Source organism: Ornithodoros turicata, chromosome 2, assembly GCF_037126465.1.
Source record: "Ornithodoros turicata isolate Travis chromosome 2, ASM3712646v1, whole genome shotgun sequence".
In the NCBI taxonomy this organism is placed as follows: Eukaryota; Metazoa; Arthropoda; class Arachnida; order Ixodida; family Argasidae; genus Ornithodoros; species Ornithodoros turicata.
The window spans coordinates 63,036,827-63,042,826 of NC_088202.1; positions in this window are offsets into that span (position 1 = coordinate 63,036,827).

Below are 6,000 nucleotides of genomic sequence, written 5' to 3' on the forward strand. Positions count from 1 at the left end.
GTAGTCTATCTTTCGCAGCGGGTGGGAGCGATTGTACTTTAGGTGAAAACAGCTGGACAACATTGTCCTCAGCCCCGAGCACGAATGATTATGTTTCAAAAGATGCGGAATGCGCTGTTTAGGCATCCTTGAACCAACAAAAAAATGGTGTCCAGTGTGCGGTGATACCACGTTTATGCCGATAGTGGCGATTTCGGGTGGTCATTTCGTGACAACAGGGCATAGCGCTCAGATATTGCTAGGCTAGCTCCCGCTCCTGGTCACGTGACAGTTGTCGCCCGAGCATGGCAGCTCAGAAGCTAGTGGTTGTAGGTGCTTGGACCACGTAAGGGGCATCGCGGTCGCTCGTTTTCGCGCTTCGTCGTCAGCTAACCCACGTGAACCTGTTGCAGGACGACAAGCCAACCCGACTATAGCGAGTGCGGGACCTCGCCAACCTCGCGGTACGGATGTGACGACAACGGACAGATAATGAAAAGGTTAGCCAAACCTCTTTGGCTGCCCGTATAGCATACGTTTGTAAGTGCTCAAACGTCTCCACGCCAGTAACCTCCAACGCTGCAAGACATGCAAGGACGTTCATCACGCTAACTCCATCAAAAGCACTGCGAGCAATTACACCCCCTCTGTTAACCACGCATTCACATGCACAAGCTCCAATCCAATATATTGCATTGAATGCGGCGACTGCCGTATGCAATACATTTGGAAAATCGGCCAACAAATGAACAACTGCCTTACCGGCCACAGAACCGACACCTCCAACAAACTCCCCAAAGCAGTCGCCGAACGCATTAACGTTACTGGTCACAATTTTGACTACATTAAAGGTCAGCTCCGGAGATACCTTGACTTCTTGAAACTGTAACAATATTCTGGAAGCCCATATCGAACTGTGTCTGAAAGCACCCTTCATTTCCACAAAACAGCCCCATATTTTAAATAATCGTAAATTAACCATTTCGAAACAGACATGGGGGCCGCCATTTTTATGACGGCAGCTGTTCACGCGGTCTATATCGCCGACGTAAGTGATATCAGTGTTCTTCAAGACTTCCCTCCCTCTCTACGGAGCATACGGGAATGTAAACAGGCGATGGTGGCAGGGAGCGTCTGCTCGATCGACGTAGGCTTCTTGATCGTTTTTTGAATATTTGGGATGATCTGCCAATGCTAAAACACGCTGTTGATACCACTTGCGCAGTTAGGATTCCTGCAATTATGCTGTCGCGTTCCGGCCAGCGGCAGACTGGCTAGGAACGCAATGAACGTCACGTATGTTGTCAACGGAACTGTGCTACGCCTACATACGAAAGATATTTTTATTCGCATTGTAGGTGTCTTTGATAAAGTAAGTCAATTCATCGCTTAATTGAAGACTTCACTCTCTTATAGTTACGGCTCACCACTGCTGCATCACTTGCGCATATCTTTCTCACTCTCGAATACCTGGCGTTTGACGTTACAGGAGCAGTAATCGCATTTCTTGGCATTATAACCGGGTGAACGAGTTGTGTTTGGCAACGCCATGTTATCGTATACACACTGCAGGTACTACGTACGTAAGAATTGGGCTTGAATGTCAACCTTAGTGTAGATTCGCGATGAACGTATTTGCCGAAATTTTACACTGTCGAGAGAGCAAGCACCAGATACACGAACAAGATACTTACATGAGGGCATACGTGCCTTATCAGAGCTGAACAGAAAAAGAAAGGAAGGAAAAAATAAACGAATACAAAAATACACTGCACAGTACAAGGATACCATGCAAGTGTAATTATCAGGGATATCTTGCACCTTATTTCGGCTGGTTTACTAGTGCAGTGCAGCCATGAGCCATCACATTAATCAACCACAAAAAAAGAAAGAAAAGAAATGAAGATGAGTTGCCTCCATATGTGAAAGACACCAGTATTACATCTGGATCTGCATGCTGGTTTCAGGAGCCGATTTACTTCTTGAATCAATGCACATCTCCACACATTCCACAGATACACGTAATTTTACACGTAACACTGAATAGACCATAATTTTATTGAATACACTGAGATCATAAAACTATCTGACTCCCCCCATAATCCCTCGCAACAGGTAAACAAGCACACTGCAAGATAGACAGAACACAGTTGTCAGTTCAGGTGTTCTGTGGTAAGTCTTAGGTGCAGAATCAGGTCATTCCCCACAAACCAGTGAAAGGGGTTGCAACACCATCATCCCACATGAACATAAAAGCTTCTTCGTACCAATGTGTGTTCTACAAACCAAGGTTGGAATAGAGCGTAGAAAATGGGCACCTTGGATAGCAAAACTCAAGCAGCTCTGACGTCACAGACCTCAGGGCTATCAGTGGAATTGGCTGTATCTCTGAGGTCCTTGACATTCGTGCGTTAGTCAGGCATCTGTTCGACAGCTTTTATCTCTCGAAGTATGACACATGAAAAAAACAAAAAAACAGATTGATCAGCATTATGGAGCGCAATGCATGATGCACCCATGATGTAACAAACCATGTCTATGAAAGCGTCCCAACCCCTTTGATTTTTCCCTGGCACTTCATGTAGTAAAAATGGCTAAGGAACACGGAGTACCATTTACTGTGTGCTCCAAAATCTTGTGTTTGTTTCCCCATCCCCTACGCTTCCACAGAAGGCACCGATTAATGGCGAATGAAATGTCAAAAACTAAAAATCCTAGGTATGCGACTGTTTGTACATGTTCGCTGAAGCCCTTCTGCTGTCGACTTGCATTTAATGCCTTGCAGAGTTGTTAGCGTTTACTCATTCACTGTAACTCTTGTGGTGAGCCCCCCTTGTGTAGTCTCTTCCTTCTGTTCGGGGGCTCATGAACAGCTATCCACAGAGGTCGAGCAGAGCACCAGAAAGCCCCTGGACATACCCTGACATGAAAATTAGCATTATTAGAATTCCTAAAACAGACAGAACAGGCTTGTGCAGTAAAGAAGCAATGCAATTCTCTGTTTCAGTACTTTTCTCACACACATTCCTTATGTGTAGATACAATATGTGGCACACAGATAAGGTGGAAGTGATACATGACCTACTTACCATGACATACTTAGATACATGACCCAGTAACAGCACTGAGACAAGGAAACTTTTAGTGCACACAATGGCGGGATGTCCTTCAGAAGGGGAAGTACACCCACTATCCCCTACAACACTTCCAATGTTCCAGTTCCTGTAAGTGAGGAATGCAGGACAGTTGCTTAGTAATCGCTGCTAGCTTGAAATACTGTAAATCACCTTCGTGGGGCCAAAGCAGCTTCCCAATGTCTTGATGTGCACATATTGCATGGTGACTTTGATGCTCATGAATATGTGAAGCCACGTTATGATCCAAATATCCATGACATGCCAGAGTATCATGAGCCATTTTACCGGAAACAGGTTGCCATTATCATTGCTTGTCCATGTGCACACACATGTACATGTTCACGATACTGTGGCACCATTATTGTAGCACCAGACGTTGCTTCACCAGTGCTGCTGTATGTACCTCTTTCCTGGGGCCTGAGAAAGGAGAAGCAGAAATTATAATGATACCTGTTAAGGCTAATATTGTTAGGAAAAGTGCAAAAAAGCATCTACATATTTAAGAGCTACAAAATGTGATCAACAATGTTGACAGCATAGCTTGCCCCCAGCTATACCCCCTCTAATAGGAAATATGTTGTCAACCAATGGACAGCATACATATGTGTTATGACTGTGTGCTACAAAGCAAATGTGGCCCTCTTGCAATGTGCCATGTGTCAAAGCGATGATTCACAGGTAGATGAGCCTTTCTCATGACTTCACCTATTTCTGCTAATCTGTGACGAGCATGCTGATCGTCATCCCTTGCTGGTCAAGGTACTCAGTTGCTGGAGTCAACTTCATTAGTATAGAAGGACAGAATGGAATTTCTGGCACGTAATAACTTTACATTACAACTTGAATACACAGCACTCACAGACACAGCCCGGCTTTTAAAGAGGAACAACAATATGCTACCATGTATGCAGGATATGGTGTGGTTCCATGTGGAATGTGATCACACAGGAGTCCAGACAGCCACAGAGTGTCTCAAAACAGGAACTCCTAAGTTGTTGCTGATTTCAGCTGCTCTGACTGTTTTGTCTTCCCTGTGTCCAAGCTCAGACTTCTCCAAACTCATGTAATTTCTCAACCAGCTTCTCTGAGAAACTGCGTAGTTTTACATACAACCGCGGATTATAGGGTTTAGCAGTCCCATATTTGTCGTTCACATGTTTACATTGTGTGCAAGCCATAGTGCAAGTTCGTGCGGACACTTACCCGCAACTTTGGTCCTTTGTTGCTATCCTCTCCTCTTTGTTGTCGTCGAACGAGGCAGGTGCCGCATCCCTTTCCAGCGACTTTTATAGTCCAAATCGGCCGTCAGGTGAACGACATCGTAACATTCTGATGCAAAATGCTTCGAGCACACACGACAGTTGCCTTGATAAGTTCAGAGCACTCAACCACTGGTTTCGTACCACTCAATCACGCACAATATCAACTGGGAACCTGGCACGAAACATCTTTCTTAGTAGCGTACCTGCTCGTACTGCGAGAAGCACGGCATTCTCACAATTCACTCACGCTGCATCTCTCACAAAGTGACAACTTAGATGAGGTTGTGTGTACTGACTAGCCGGAGTAAAAAGATGATCAAATTAAGACGCGGAGAAAGGTGCCCATACGTACACGACTCTCGATTTCGCTTTCAGCCTGACGAATGACGAGTTGTGATTGCTGGCGATTGCGAAACTGCGAGCCAGCAAACAAGCCAAGAGGAGCCAAAGCGAAAGCTGAGCGTGACGTCAGCTGTTCAAGCGGGCGATAGGACGGCAAACCAAAAAACAGATTTCGCAGTAAATACAGGGTATTCGCCGAAACTATTTTGGAAATACATTCAGTAGGCATCAACCTTTGTGCCTGCGAGTTTTTGTTGCAATCCGTGGCAGTGAGTTTCCTCCGGAGCTGACCTTTAAACTATCTATTCTAGAAACCGGGTTCAGCTCCGCACGTGAGAGACGTGACAGGGAGTCTGATCTCATATACAAGTTCAATGCCTTTCACCCATTCGGTATTAACAAATCAGAAGGTACCCTAGAAACACTTCACAAATAAAATACGCCCAGACATTTTCCTCTTACTATTCTATCCCCTTTATCATCTGTCTCCTGTAAGAGTGTTATGTGCTGCATGGCCACTACTTTTTACTTTCTTTATTGCATTCCACAACAGTGTATTATATACATACGTTACAAAAAAAAGAAAAAAAAACATTTTTCTTGCTCTGAACACCACCCCACGTAACCACTAACCTCCGTATCTTTCGAAATGCTCGCCCATTCCTGCCTGTTGTCCCGTTTCGTCCCGTTGTTCGTGAACTTCGCATTTCTGTAACCGGTCTGGAGCAAAGATGACTTCGTTCACATAATCCAAAGTCTAATAAAGCGGCCATTCACTTTGGCCCTAAAAGCATGAACGGACCTCTTTCTTCCCCCCAGGCTGTTGACCCACAATTCGCATGAACCTTTAACACGTCATACCTAACCCTTTAAATACCATGCAAATGATGAGGACGGTGCCCAGAAGAACATTCTCTGTTAGAAATATCGGCGGCTCTCGTCCAGAGGCAATTCCCTTCATACTTCCTTACCGGTTCGCTGGATTTCTACCTGTCTATGGCGGATATAATGCAAGTTGCAGTGACAACAAATACACAAAACACGACAGCGACAGTGCTGTTTAGTTGAGCTCGCCTGTCGTTACGTGCAGGGTTTGTCCTGTCGATTGTGGTCCACAGCAAGAGCTTCTTCCTTACGTAAACTTCCTAGGACGGCCCATAATGTCGCTATTCACCACCGCACGCACACGCAATACCTATCTCCGCTGCTGCTGCGGGAGACATGAAACCTGTACACACGCGTCGCAACTCTTCACATGCCCTGACACGTGGAGCGACAAC